This window comes from Alligator mississippiensis, chromosome 5, assembly GCF_030867095.1.
Source record: "Alligator mississippiensis isolate rAllMis1 chromosome 5, rAllMis1, whole genome shotgun sequence".
In the NCBI taxonomy this organism is placed as follows: Eukaryota; Metazoa; Chordata; order Crocodylia; family Alligatoridae; genus Alligator; species Alligator mississippiensis.
This window is the reverse complement of record NC_081828.1, coordinates 51,675,479-51,691,388: the sequence shown is the minus strand read 5'-3', so window position 1 is coordinate 51,691,388 and position 15,910 is coordinate 51,675,479. Positions and strand designations below refer to the sequence as shown.

The 15,910-nt window shown below is 48.2% G+C and overlaps 1 protein-coding gene across 5 annotated transcripts in view; it reads right to left on the bottom strand.

Moving 5' to 3' along the window:
• Positions 1 to 15,560, bottom strand: part of CEP350 (centrosomal protein 350) — a 114,858-nt gene extending 99,298 nt beyond the window's left edge. For all 5 annotated transcript variants that reach the window (XM_014596018.3, XM_019500273.2, XM_059728367.1 and 2 more), the window contains exon 1: positions 15,394 to 15,560. The gene's annotated coding sequence lies outside the window, so the exon portion shown is untranslated. The remainder of the gene's footprint in view (positions 1 to 15,393) is intronic.
• Positions 15,561 to 15,910: the final 350 nt, after the last annotated feature.

Here is a 15,910-nt window from a genome sequence, read left to right as displayed (position 1 = left end):
GAAATACTGCCTCCTGATATCTAGCCTGAATCTACTCTCAGTCAACTTATGGCTGTTATTCCTTGTTACTCCTGGTAGTGCTTGGGAGAACAGGGACTCTCTCCCATAGCCTGCTGGTCCCCCTTGGCCAGTTTGTAGACGGCCACCAGATCTCCTCTCAGCCTTTTGTGGAGGCTGAACAGGTTCAGGTCCCGTAGCCTCCGCCCATAGGGCCTTGCTGCGCCCTGATCATGCAAGTGGCCCTCCTCTCGACCGTCTCAATGCTGGCCACATCCCTCCTGAAGTGCGGCGCCCAAAACTGGACACAGTACTCCAACTGTGGCCTGACCAGTGTCGCATAGAGGGGGAGGATCACCTCCTTGGACCTGCTTGTGATGCATCTATGGATGCATGACAAGGTGGTTAGCCTTCCTGACCGCGTCCCCACATTGGCAGCCCATGTTCATTTTGGAATCAATAATGACTCCAAGATCCTTTTCTGCCTCTGTGCTGACGAGAAGGGAGTTCCCCAGCCCGAAGGTATGCTACTGGTTCTTCCTCCCCAGGTGCAACGCCTTGCACTTGTCAGTACTGAAACCCATCCTGTTCTCATCCGCCCACCCCTGTAGACTGTCCAGATCTAGTTGCAGCCTGTCCCTCACCTCCAGCGTGCCCAATTCTCCCCACATCTTAGTGTCATCTGCGAATTTGAACAAGGTGCTTTTCACTCCCTTGTCCAAGTCGCTGATGAAGATGTTGAACAGTGCAGGCCTGAGGACTGAGCCCTGGGGAACCCCACTGCCCACATCCCTCCAGGTCGAAAAAGACCAGTCCACCACCACTCCCTGGGTGCAGCCCTCTAGCCAATTTGCGAACCATCTGACTGTACAGGCATCAACGCCAGCGTCGCCTAATTTTTTTAATGAGAATGGGGTGAGAGACAGTGTCGAAGGCCTTCCTAAAGTCCAGAAAGACTACACCCATCGTGACACCTGTGTCCAAGGATTTTGTGACCTGGTCACAGAAGGCCACCAGGTTGGTCTGACAGGACTTGCCTCTAATGAACCCATGTTGGTTGCCCCTAAGCATGACCTCCCCTGCTGGTCCCTTGCAGATGTGCTCCTGGATAATTTTCTCAAAGAGCTTCCCCAGGACCGAGGTAAAACTAATGGGCCTGTAGTTTGCTGGGTCCTCCTTCCTCCCTTTTTTGAAAATGGGGACCACATTGACCCTTTTCCAGTCCTCCAGCACCTTGCCAGAGCACCATGAGTGCTCATAAAGCTGTGCCAAGGGTCCCGCGATGACCTCTGCTAATTCCCTCAGCACTCTGGGGTGGAGATCGTCTAGACCTGCTGATTTGAACACGTCTAGTCCCACCAGAAGTTCCCTGACTAGGTCCTCACTGACCCTAGGCCTGGCAGCACCTCCCCTGGGAACGTCGGAGATCCTGGTTTGGGGGCTGCCCTGGTCCCTGCTCAGAAAAATGGAGGCAAAGAAATTGTTAAAGAGGTTAGCTTTGTCATCTTAAGAAGTAATGGTCTGAAGTTTGAACAAAGTAAAAAACAAGTAACAATAAGCAATCAATTTCAGAAGGAGGTTTAGAAGTTCCCACATTCAGTAACATCTTTCAAACCAGAGAATCTGGAGAGTCCCCAGAGACATAACATTACCTGGAGGCAGCTTCGTTACAGGTCTGCCCAGCAGAAACTGAATGCAATCTCCTCTTAGCTAGAAGATATCTTACTGGGCATTAAATCAAAGAGAGATTTGGGACAGGGTAAAAACAGAACCAAGATTTAAGTTGACAGAGGAACAAACTTTCTGAAGGTTCTAGACATCAGAGCTTAAATTTAACTCTCCAAAGCCAGTAGCCATCCAACCTGAGTTACTCGAGACAGACCAAAACACCCTCAACATGTTTACCACTGCACGCACAGTATACCCTCAATCTGAGCACGGGGCAGGGACAGGCTATCCGCTGTGAGCTTGGGATCCCTGCTCTGCTGCCTTCCCCCTGGGGCCTCCACAGCCCGGCAAGTAGGACCTGGCATGGCAGGGCAGAGCAGGGCCAGGCTAAGTTGGGGAGCTCCTTGCCACTGTAAGTCCTGCACCGCCCTGGCAAATCACCCCCTGCCCACCTGGCAACAGCAGGGGTGGTTGCATGAAGTTATGCCCCTCGCTGCTGCTGGGCAGGCAGGGGGTACCTCGCCATGACAACACAGAGCTCTTAGTGGTGGCACCAAGCTTCCCTGCCCAACCCCGCCATGCCAGGTCCCACCTGCTGAGCCGTGGAGGCCCTGGGGGAGGGCAGCAGGCTGGGGAGCCCAAATCCACAGCGAGCAGCCTGCCCTCCCATGGACTCCACTCTGACGGCGCCACCCTCAGGGGAGGAGGAACCGGGCTCCATGCTCCGCAGGCAGCAGCTGGGGCTCATCCCCCTGCGCCCTGCAGCAGTATCTGAGGACCCAGGTCCCTGGCCCTGCAGCCCTGGCACAGGGGGCCCCCTCCGGCAGGGCTGGGGAGACTGTGGGTGGGGAGTGAGGGGCACCAGCAGGGGTGTGGGGGCTGTGGCTTGGGAGTGAGAGACCTGGACCTGTGTCCTGGTGAGTGAAGGGGGAGGGGGACCTCTGATTTTCCATGATAAAAAACCCAAAATCAAATACCAACATTTATAGGTACTTAGAATTTATGTTATTATAGTGTTTGAGGGACTGGTAGGCTTCCAAACTGCTTTAACATTGTAAATATATCAATAAAACATTGTGTTCAATTGATACAGATACGGTGGCATTTCATTTTAATTGTGGATTTTGGGGTTTTTAATCAGAGAATCTGCCATTTTTAAAAACAGAGAAAACCAGGATCCCTAATAATCATGTATGCCACAGGTTGCCAACCTGCAGCTTGAGTGTAAAATGTGGTACAGGAAACCTCTGTATGTGGCATGCAGCAGATCAGAGACGGGGTGGGATGGCGCAGGCAGCAAGCACAGTGGCAGATAGATCAGGGAGCAGAAAGCAGAGCAGTAGATCAGGCACAGGAAAGGGATTAGAGTGGCTCCTGAGAAGGGTAAAAGGTTTAATATGTGACCCCCATTGATGTATGCTATGCATTTTTAAATCCTTTTATAAACAGCAGATTAAAAAAATCTTTGAAATTGTTACTTGTGCTTTACATCTTCAACTGCAGATGATAGCAAATAATTAAGGACATGACAACACTGAGTATAAAAGCACACCTCAGCCTCTGGATTACTGCTCCTATTGTCTGCAATAAGAGACAGATGTGCCTAGCTTCCTCTATAAAAGTGGTTCTCAACCTTTTTCGTACTGGGACCCATTTGCCAAGATCTATGGCTTGTCCCAATCCATACCCTCCTAGCCCTGCCGATGCCCAACCCACAGTCCCCTGCCCCTGTCCCAGGGCCAGTTAGCACCCCTGACGCCCAAGCCACAGCGCCCTGGTCCTGCTGGTGCCCCTCGCCCACAAGCCACAGCCCCCTGCCCATGCTTGTGCCCCTCACTCCCAATCCCAGTTCCCTGTTCCCCTCCCCCCATCCCTGTCAAAGGGGCCCCCAAACTGCCTCTATCCCACTCAGGCCAGAGCGCAAACAGCAAGTGCAGGCCCCTGCATATACGGGCTCCGGCCCAGGCACGCAGCTCCCCACTGTGAAGGGTCGCCCCTGCTTCCTTCTCTGGCTGATGGGCAGGTGCCTTATCTTCCCCTGCCCACCCCAGCCACCGTCCTCAGTATCAGCAGGCAGGCATACACAGGACACACACATCCCCAGCCCTCTGGACAGTCCCCCGGACCTCCATCCTCCACTCCCCATACTTACCCCATACTTGCATTCAGCGGCTGGGGCTGTTTATGACCCAGTCTCACTCTATGCTGATCACATGTATCTGCATGTGCAGACGCACATGCACCCGCTGCTTCCACTCATGCTAAGCAGCCGCTTGCAGGCTGGAACACTGCCAGCCTGCAAGGGGAAACCTGTGCTTTCACAGGTTTTTCTGGGGACCTGTTTGCAACCCTTTCAAATAGTCTTGCGATCCACCGGTTGAGAAACTCTGCTCTATAACACCAGTGTCCTCTGCCTTTTGGTATGCTGTTCTCGTCGGTTTTGCTCCTGCTTATGAAGATCTGAAGAGCAATGCAACTAAATAGTTGCATTAATCTCATGTTACTGCTGTCTGAGAAAGGCATCCTGGAATCAGGGACACTGAAGATGTCTATGGATCCAGGAAGTCACCAATGCATTATTTCAAATTTAAAAATTAACCTTCACAACACATAATGATTTTCAAGCTGTCAACAGTGATACTGATGGGCTCCTTTGGTTTATGGGAATGAGCATCATGACAAATTTTCCGTTGTTTCAACTCACCATAAGCAGAGGACCTAACCCTACAAAAGCAAGATCTGTATATCAATACCCTGCCTGCTCAAATGAAGCAGACAGCCAGAGCAGAAGTATAATGCTGCATGTATGTGCCTGCAAGCTAAAATACAGATGTTATGTCCACTTTAAGACTTACCATGCAGGAAAACATCAACTGAATACTAATATTTGACATGAACAAAGATTAGGAAATATTTTATAGAACAACTTGACACACTAAAAACTTTAAACAAATACTGTGCCGATGTGCATACATGTCAAAATTCCAGAATACTATCAGGACAATAGGGATTCTAAAAATAAAGTTCTGAAAAGACTTCTTAGGAAAAGCAATAGAAATTTCTTTATGTACAACTAAATGATCTCTGTCAATTTATTTTCTAGACATTAATTATGATAGAATTTTACTTGTAAAATCAGGCCTCATTTTCAGTACAGGTATACAAGAGAAAATGTATGCCACCAAATGCACACGCGAACAGATATATAAGGAAATCCCCAACATATGCATGCCCACACAAAATGATAAAAACTTACTTTCCTAGCTCTGTGGGCATTTGATAAAGGATTTGAATATAAATATCAATTTTTTTGCAAGAGTTCTGCAAATTGATATCAATTTTTGCAATGATCTGTAAGCATAGGAATACACATCTGAAATCCTCCTGAAAAAAAAAAAAAAATCAAGCTGGTCTTGCAGGCTAATTAGGTGGGAAGGTGTCTCCTTGCCACAAGCAGTTATTATGTTACCAGTACAATGTGTCATTTTAATTATTAAAATCAGACATCAAATTTATAAAACTTAATAAGGACATTTATCAGAAAAAGCTATAGGCATTCTAAACCTCTATTAATATTTAATGTAACTTAAGAATATCCTTATTGGTAATAAGAATATTTAAGGCCACTTGGGAAACTGCTTAAATCAGGTACAGTAGAAGACAGTTCCACAGATATCCACAGTTAGTGGTATCCAAGATAAAAGTGTAGAACATTATTAGCTTTTTCATGGTTGAACAAAGCACACAAAAAAGAAGACACCCCTAATGTATGCAAAATATGTAAAAAAAATCTAATGACAAAAATAAGATCTACAAAACCTTGTCTCATTTGCCCACCCCTGCTCTAAAATGACCTGTCTCATTTTAGAGCAGGGGCGGGCAAAATGCAGCCCTCCAGGCCATTCTATCCAGGCCACGGGGCCCCTAAAAAATTTAGAAAATTAATATTAATCTGTCCTGGGCTGCCTGTCATGCAGCCCTCAATGGCTTGCCAAAACTCAGTAAGTGGCCCTCTGCCCAAAATAATTGCCCACCCCTGTTTTAGAGTCTGAACTTTTCAGAGCCTGAACTATGGAAATAAGTGCCACCACTGTTTAGTTCCAACAAAAAGAAGAGAGAAGATACTTAAATATATTGCCCATCAAGGAAAATACGAGATGGCAAATGATGGGAAAGTTATCCAGCAGCTTTACACAGTTTTTGTACCAGAAACTCACCTTTTTCAGACTAGCAGGTGTCAGGTAAGTTTTCCAAGGTGAGGACTAATCACAGAAAATGAGACTAAATTACGGGGTGCATACCCGGATGTCCAAACAAAACTCACCTCCTGTTTGGAAACCATGTGACTGCCTATGATGACTACTGGCCACCAGCAAGCAGCACCACTGCCTATATGCTGAATCTGATACTAATCACAAGAGAGAAGCAGCTCAGCAGAGAAGTTACTGGCCAACCACAAGAAGCTGGACAAGAACAGAAATGCTCACTTCTTTGTAAACGAGATCCTGCTATAGCAGGGGTGGGCAATTATTTCAGGCGGAAGGCCGCTTACCCAGTTTTGGCAGGCTGTCGAGGGCCGCATGGGTAGCCCCGCCTCCTGGTCACCATCTTGGGACCAATGTCTTGGGACCAATGTCCCAAGGCCAGCACCAGTGGGGCCCAAAGCGCGGCACAGGCTGGCAGGGGTCTGTGGAGCTGGGTTGGGCTGCACCAGCAGGGAGAGGGGGGAGCTGGCCCGGCTCCATAGGAGCCCCTGCTGGCTGGGACCCTGTGCTCCTGCCACCCTGCTCTGGGCCCTGCTGGCACTGGCCCTGGGACACCGGTGCAGGCCCCATGCTCCTGCTGGCTCCCAGTGCCCCCCAGCCACATGGTACAGGTGGGGGCAGCACACAGCCCTGACCCCCTGCTCACCGGCAGGGAAGGAGCTAGCGCGAAGTGCAGGGAAAAGTGGCCCCTCGCCTGCCCCATGGCCCACGCTCCGTGCTGCAGCTGGTCGCAGCCCATGTGGGGCTGTCCTGAGCAGGCACAGGCAGCCCCAGGTGGGCTGCGACCAGCTGCACCGCAGAGCACTGGCCACAGGGCGGGCGAGGGGCCACTTTTCCCTCATACTCAGCACCAGCTTGTAACCCGCCCCTGCTGCCAGCCAGGGTCCCGCACCAGCTCCAGGCTCACCCATCGGAGCTGTGCATGGCGGCAGCAGCTGTGGTCCCCCTGCTTGCCACGCTGGGTAATGTTAGCTGCTGCTCGCCCTGAACTCGTGCACTGGGCAGCCCAGAGCGCAGCAGTGGCAAACACTGCCCAGAGCGGCAAGTGGGGGGGCCACAGCTGCTGTTGCCATGCACAGCCCCAACGGGCAAGCCAGGAGCTGCATGGGGCTGGGTTACAAGCTGGTGCTGAGTGCACCGGGGGGGGAGGAGGAAGAGAAGCAGCCCCTTGCCCACCCCGTGCCCGGGTCCCTACGCGGCAGCTGCTTGCAGCCCACCTGAGGCTGCCTGTGCCTGCTCCGGACAGCCCCACGTGGGCTGCGAGTGGCTATAGTGAATTTTGAGGTGGCTGTAGCCCATCCTGTAGCCCCACCACTCACCCTGTCCCAAGCACAGCCCCCCCACACCAGGAAGAGGCCAGTGCAGCCCCTAGCCCCAAGCCCACAGTGGGCAGCCCACCCTCACCCCATGCACAAATCCAGGAGTCACATACTCCCTATGCCTCCCCTGGCGGTGTGCCCCCCCCCACACACACTCCCTAGACAAGCCGTCCGTGGCTGCATCCCAGCCGGGCAGTGCCTGCCTCTGCCCCAGCCCCATTCCTTCCCCTACTGTGGGGGCCTCAATCTGCTCCCCCCCACCCCACACTGCTTTCCCCCCCTACAAACGTACCGGCCAGACACTGCTCTCCAAGCTGCCAAGATGCATTCCTGACCACGCGCATGCACACAGCTTTTATCAGTGACATTACTGGCTATACTGGCCAAAAACAGCCGATTGCTGATGATATCAATTCTCCTTCTATCGGTGCCGATCCAAAACAGACCAATATATCGGTGCACCTCTACCCCCAGCCCTCCATAAGATATTGAGAGAAACAAAAAATGGGAGAAAGAAAAGGCACAGAGATGCACAGAAAGTGATAAAAAGGAAAAAAAAGATGAAGAAAGAGAATACAAATAAAAAAGGGGGGAGGAGATTATAAAAACTGAGACAGAAAAGAGAAAGATGGAAGAAAAGAACAGATGCAACTTTACCAGCAAGTTCTCTCAAGAACTGGAGAACCATTCCCACCCCCCAATTTGTGGAAATAAAATTGATACAAAGGGGAAAAAGGGCTTATAATACAGATAACGAGGCAAGAGGAAAGAAAAAGTGGGATGGTATTAAAAAAGGGGTAGAGAATGTAGGGCAGTTTTGCTCTGTACATTAACATTTAATGGTTCAAAGAATAATATTTAGAGGGACTTTATTCTTCTACATTATACTTCCTTGGGAGCATATAAATGGTACCACACCAAAGCAAAGTATATCAAAATAAAGTTGTTTTACATGTGATGCAGTTTTAGCAAAAAGTATCTGAAAGTTTTGTTCAGCAGAATGATACAGTAGGCATTTTAAAGTGCTATATTTACTCAAATCCAAGATGTAGTTTTTTTCCAACTATTTAATGTGAGGGGGGAAGGAGGGGAGCTTTATCTTTGATTTGAGTACCAGACTGAGTCACTGCCAGCTGCTAGCTCCCCTGGGTCAGAGCTCCTGCCACTGCCACTCACCGTGGAATAAGGTACAGGCTCTTGTGTAATTCATGCCAGAGTCAGAGCCAAAGCAACCACACAGGTAAGCGGTGGCTTGGGAAGGCACATGATGAGGAAGAACAGGGGGCAAGGGACAGAGGACAGGGAACCTACCCCTGTACCACTGCTTTCCCCACCACTTATCCCCCTTGCCAGGTAAATACAGTAAATCTTACAACCTAAAGCAGATTCAGTATGTTGAGACACTATCTGAATTATCCCAAAACAGTATTTGATTCACTCTACGAGAACTAAAGTTCATAGAACTGAGTATACAACACAGACAAAAACAACCATCTGAACACTAGCAGGACATATCTATCACTAAAAAAGTGTTAGACTGCCTTAGTATTTAAACCCAGAATCTTGTTTACATCCCTAAAATTTTATATCTCCCTTTCTGTAGACACACAGTAAAAAGAAAGTATAAGTATGCCAGCTAAGTCGCTATACAGAATGGATGTGAATTGGCTACTTCAGGGATCGTTGTTAATAATTTCAATAAATGATTGCTCCTAATGATAGCTGAGAATTCAGTCTTTCCATTTACACAGGGATGTCAAAGGTACAACCTGCAGGCTAAATCCAATCCACAGAGCAGCTATTGTTGAGGCCAGAAATACAGGGGATGGGGCTTGCCACCAAAATCCAGCTTACGGAGCCACTTTGGGGTCAAGTTATATTGGCAAAGGAGCAAGCAATGGCTGCATTAATCTCTGCAGCTCCCCAAGTTGACACAGTTGTTAGCCCCACTGCCACACGCAGGTCTAGATTCAACCCAGGGGCCCAGGCAAATTTCTCTGCAAGATTCCCCTTCATCAAGAGGTTCAGAGGCTTCAACATTATCCAAAAAAAAAAATGTAATACAGGAAACTTAGATAGTAGCAGTTATGTAATACAAATCAAGGTATGCTGTACAAAGCTTTTGATCTATTAAAGCATCAACAAAAAGAATTTAAACAGATTCAGACACTTTTACTAGAACTAATTAAACCATTATCAACATAGCTCTTTCTTTCTTTAAGGCTTAACATCTGTATCCAAAAATGCTTCTCAGTGCAGCTAGGTGTACCAAGTATATCTTTCTTCTCTCTCAATTTAAATAGAAATTCTACACACATTAAGATAGGCATAGTCTTGCATAAATTGGAAGGACTAAAAAATCTGGAGGTTACATATTGTCATGCATACATGGTCTTTAGTCTATGAACATTTCCAAACCCTTTTCTGAAACAATAAAAACATGTTCACCTTGATAATCACTTCATATATATGGCAACCATGTTCCAATTTTATGCTTCATAATAAAATACCAGTAACAGCAATTTTATATAATGATGTTATAATAAAAAATTGTTGATGTTATCATTAATTGATGCAAGTACGCCTTATATCGGAGGCAGGCAAAATACAGCCTGTGGGCTGGATCCGGCCCATGGAGGGACTTTGTCCAAGCTACAGCAGGTCCCTCTGTCCCACTTGGTCCAGGCACCATTTGGACCAGGATGCATCCCACCACCCCCAGGCATGCAGCGGGACTGGGGCAGCTCCACAGCTGGACTCCGGTCCCAGGCCAGGCCCCATGGGGACTGGCAGGGACCTGTGCACACAGCTCTGGCCCTGGCCCAGCCTGTCCTGTGCACATTCCAGTCCTGCCCAAACCAGAGCGGACCAGCTGTGGACCACTGCACACAGCCCTGGCCCCAGAGTGCCCCGTGCCAGCTCCGGACTTGCCTGCCCATGATGAGTGGCAGCAGTGGCTGGGCAGAAGCTGCTGCTGAGCACAGAGGAAAAGCTGCCCTGTGACTCCTATCCGCCGCCACCAGCACTACCTTCGGGTTGCCTACTGGGGAAGTGGTGGCAGTGGAAAGGAGCCACAGGGCAGCCTGGGTGCAGGCCCTGTGTGGCTGCAGCAAGAAGGTCCCAGCAGCTTTGAGGGAGAGTGGCTGCTTTTCCCCCTCGCCCAGCAGCAGCTTCTGCCCAGCTGCCACCACTGCTGCCGCTGTTCATCATGGACAAGCCAGTCCAGAGCAAGCACAGGGTGGGCCAGGGTCGGGGCTATGCATGTGGGTCCCAGCTGGTCTGGAGCTGGTACAGTCCAGTTGGGTCAAGTCTAGAGTAGGTGCAGGGTAGGCCAGAGCTGTGCACTCAGCTGCTGTGGGCACTGGTAGCAGAAAGGAGCCTCAGGACACACAGGCTCCAGGCTGTTAACATCATTCATTGTTAAAATAGGCAAAGAACTTAAACATAATAATATGTATACCTTGTGTTTTAATATTAACATATTTACTTCATTTATAGATTATCCCACAAAACACTTTCTCCCTTAATGCACTTTCTCCCTTAGATAACCAGACAGAAAACTATATGCAAGTTTAGAAGGGAACAAATTTAACTCTAAATAACTTTTCCCCTTCAATTTGAATAATATGCAAAGTTACTGAATTCACCTTTGGCAAGCTGTCATTTTCCATTTTAATCATTTGTTGGAGTACATTCTTAATCTGCTTTGTCAAAAAGTTTCTGTTCATGTTTCACTTTCATACTGCATTTTCTTTTACAAAACATTATCACATGCACTTTGTGCAAAGTGCACAAAGAAACGCTGCTCTGAAACTGAAAGGATACTATCCATTCATTCAGGTGCTTACAATGCTCTCACAACAGTAGCATTAGAGGGCATGACCCTCAGCTTCATGTGGGCTAAGATCATGTGGGCAAAGAAGTATCTGAAGCCCCAGACTAAAGAGTCTGGGATAGAGGATGCTTGTCTGTAGTATCTGGGGGCATCCAAATCCCAAGACCTCTAAGCTTGGGCCTGCATGTAGGATGCCTGTCAATGGATTCGGGAGTATCTGAAGTCCCAAGCGTGAGAGGCTGGGATGGAGGATGCTTGCCAGTGGTAGCAACATACATGGTGTTTAGAACGATTAAGTTCTGCCTGCTCAGTTGATATTGGTTTTTGGAATAATTGAGCTCTACGCAATCGATATGATTTGGAATGGATCTAGCTGATTTGACCTGGAACATGAACTATATTAATAAAAAAAATCTGAGGATGCATTCCCACAACTAGAAATGTGTGCTCCCCCAGGGGGAAATAACAGTAGTACACAGTTGTGCTGCTAGCTGTCCCCGGGCACACCTCTGCATGCATACTCTGATGCACAACACAGTCTCAGGTGGAGTAGGGGAGGCTGGGACCAGCACCTGGGCCAGCACCCAGGGCTGCATCAACAATGATCCAGAGGCATGAAGCCAGGCCAACAGCCAGAGTGTAGCTCTAGCTGATCAGGCTCCAGTTTCACGAGGCACACACTGCAGCCACATGCACCACTGCACATTTTTCTGCTGTGGGTTTCTTAGATACCGGGATTTCCTGGTATGTAATTTTGCCACCATGCTGCAAGTATGCAGTGCGGCAAACAGAATAACGAGCGTTGCATGTTTTGTGGCACCTCAAAAGGCTTTGAGGCACCTTAAACCATATGTTCCCACTCATGGGGACACAGCCTGAGTGGCTAATGCAAACCAGGTTGACTGAACAGAACTGTTTAGAGGTGTTTCCAAATGCCAATCAATTCCTTTATTATTATTATTACTCTTCTCCAAAGAGAGACAGACAGGATGAAATTCCCTTCAGAAGACAGATCATAGTAAGTAAGCAATCAGGAAAAAAAATTCCAGGGAAAAAGAGATACTCATCTTAAAGCCTGTTCTTAACTCTGCCATAGGTAGATTGGAACAAGAATGACTAAGTATCACACACACCAACTAAAATATCTAAAAACTACCTACCACACTGCATAAAAGAGAAACATTTGACTGGGTCAAATTCAGATATATTCCTATGTCTGTGATTTATGACAACGTGATAGGAACTGAAAAAAGTTCAGACTGAATCACCACTAACTTAGGTCTTGAACATTTAGTGCTATGTAGCTGTAGCTTCCAACAAACACAGCTATAAATGAGGTTCCAAATATTTGCAGAGCATGTGCCAGTATCACAAGCGTGGGAATACACTGAAGAAACACAGTTACATTCTTTGCTCACACCAGTTCATGAGGAAAAAATATCACCTAGCTAGAGCAATACACGATTGTCAATGTAAGAAAAAAAAAGCACATTTCTCCCTGACATATTTAAGTTTTGCTAATATATGTCCACAACTGAAAAAAACTAGGGGAAAATAAAAATACTTTTTTTTCAATGTGTTCACTTTTGCAGATGATACCACTTTAGGGGGTAATTCTAGCCTTACTGAAGTCAGAGAGCTTCATCTCAGACTCAAGTGTATTACAAGAAGTTAAAAGGAAGAAGGGATTTACCAGGTGTCAGCTGCTCCACTATAACTGTCTGTTTGCCTGCATTTTCCTCACTGTAAGTTAAAGGTAATCTGTGGCGGCTTAGACCCATTTCACTGAGGGTTGCAGTGAACACATGGACATTTACAGTATGAGAAGTCCCTGTCCCCTGCTGGGGCTGTAATTTGTCTGTTTACAGAGATCCTTTAAGGTAGCTGGGATATTGTGTTGTATCAATCAGTTTCATTTGACCTGGTATAGTCAGTTACTTAACTTGTTTTTGCTTTTTGTTTTTTTAATTAATCTTTCACACAATTCTTTTCACCAAACTGCTCTTGTATACTTATGCCTGTGAGTAATATCCATGTCTACCATGCAGGAGACCTGGGTTCGATTTCCAGACAGGCACATAACTACAGCTACCAAGACATTGAATGTCTGGTCTTAGTTTGGCTTTTGAATTCTGTCTCAAAGGTCTAAAGGAGGAATGAAAGGTCTGGGCAGCCTCCACGCCTCTGTACTTCTACCTAGGCTCATGTATCAAAGGTCCAGGTGACTTCTCACACATATACCATGATTCAGAAGGATTGACGGTTACCTACAAAGTCCTACTGAAGTCACTCTAGACCAAAATTATTTGCATGTCAAACAAACAACACCTGCATAACTTGCAAACAGTTATGTGGCCCCACAACTCTGCTCTCACAGACTCCGATTCAAAGTACTTCAGCAGATGCCTGAAAATCTGACCTATGTCCAGAGCATTCTGTCAGTATAATTATAACACAGTTAAATGTCAAAACCCTCCTAATGCAGTCACTGTCATATCAATATATACATGATTTTATCACTATAGTTTATGCATATTTGAATGGAATACGCTCCACCACTGTAACTGCAGCTACCCTAGGGCTTATATTGGCAAAGATACTGTAGTAAAAAAGTGACCCTCTAATTAAACCAGCATGAAACTTAAGTGCAGAGAAGGTCTAATTTTAAGATTGAGAACAAGCATGAGATTATACATATTGATTTCAATTTTACTTAAGTTAGGCAGGTACCTAGATAGTGCTCCATTCAGGCCCAGAACAGTTCTACTGAAGTCAACAGGACTATTCATGTGGGTAACTTTATTCATTGGGTTTTTTTGGCATGTCTATCCCATACATTTCTGCCAGCATAGTTAGGTCTTTGAGGAGCAGGAAGATCTGTGATCTGACAAATGCAGCTGTGCTAGCAGAAACACTTAGTATAGACATAGTGATGACCAGTTATGGTTTTACCAGTTTAGCTTTGATTTTCTTGTGGAGAGGTGATTTCAGTACACCAGTACAAAGCACGATTTGCAGAATATTGTTAGTTTCTGTCTAACTATATGCCCTGTAAACACAGCAACATTTCTATACTAGGTTCAGTACGTCAGTAATGTTTCTGGTTCAGGGGAAGTTATATACTGACAAAACTGGACTACGTATCAGTATAGTAAAGCCATCATTTACAAGTGAGAAGAAAAAAAAAAGCTATACTGGTAAAAGCATAGCTCTGCAAGTAAAACTGGCATCTACATCAGGGGCTTCAGCCAACACAGCTGAAACATTAACGATCTCACCTCTTTATACCACTGAGCTCCTGGAGTAGGTCCGTAGAGTATCTGTAGCCAAAGAACACTGTCCATGTTTTCCATAGCGTCTCCCTTGGAAACTGAAGCCCTCAACAGTTTGCAATGCTAGTGTGATTACGCCCTTATCTGCAGTGTCTAATGAAACTGTTGCAACCAACCAACTGTTGCTCTGAGCAGGTCCACACAGCAGCACAATTTGACAGAATGACCGATGGAGCCTGCTTTACAAACGCAAGAGTCCAGGTAAATTCTGAGGTGTCCAACCTAACCCAAACTGCCCTTCACTTTTCCTCAGAGCAGATTTTAGCCAACTTTCAAAGATGTTGGGTGGCAAAGAGCACAAGAGAAACAAAAGACAAAACGGATCTGGTCCAGCTGTAGATCTGACAAGTTCACAACACCTGCGTTAATGATCCCGCGCTCCCAGGCCCTGCAGAGCTTGCCGACAGGAGGCATTACTCTTCGTCCAAGAACCCTGCATTCCCGTTGGACCTGTGGCATTTGCCTTCTCGCATGAATATGCAACATCCCTGGATCTGTACCAGCCCTGCTCCCCTCTGCACACTGACACCACAGAGGCTGCCCAGCCGAGCCAGCTGGTAATACCACTCATGCCCTGCACCAGACACGGGCACCCAAACCCACACGGCCCTGGTCACGCCAGCACAACACGCAGCAAAAGCAAGGACCTCAGGCAGCTGCAGTAGGCAGGTGATGACCGTGCCTGCAACCCTCCTCGGGGCAAAGCAGTCCAGATTTGTTTTGATTTCTTTTAAAGGGAAACTTGAAGGAGGACCGTGGGCCGGAGCAGGTGCTGCGTTTAAACAAGATGGGCAAGACGAGGCTGGGACTAGAATTTTTTCCTGCTTTTTACTTGAAGAAAATAAAAGAGAAACGGGACCGTCAGCTCACGAGCGCCCGCGGCCCGGCCGGCGGGGGAGGACAGGGCCGCGTCCCGGAACTGGCCCCAGCTCGTCCCGCCCCGTCCCCGTCCCCGGCCCAGCCCGCCGGCTCCTCACCTGGTGGCCGCCGCCGCCTCCAGCCGCGGCGGCAACTCCCAGCGCATCCCGCAGGGCTCGGGAGCCCGTCGCAGCCGGCGGCCGGAGTCGCACGCTGGGCCCAACCGGACCTGCAGTCCCTCAGCGGCACCCGCCCGCCGCCATTACCGGCCAACAACTGACACGGAGCAGCAGCGGCGGCGGCGGCGGCAGCTGCGCGGGGCACGGCGGGAGCGGCGGCGAAGCCTCGCGAGAACTGCCGCGACCTTCCCAACATGGCGGCACTGCTGCACCCGCGGGGTCGGCCATGTTGGGTGTGGCAGCGTGGCCTGCGCCTCGCTTTGTTGGCGAGGGCTGCGGGGGAAAGAGATGCTGAGTGGGTTGAGGCCGGCCCTGTGGCCAGGCTGAGCTCGGAAGCTGGGGCTTAGGGCAGCCTGCTGTATAAGAGCTGTCAGTACCTTGCACATCAGGACAGCCTCTCATCGTAAGGTCTGTTTTCCTCACCTTTGATCATGTGCATGTCTCTCCTCTGGACTCT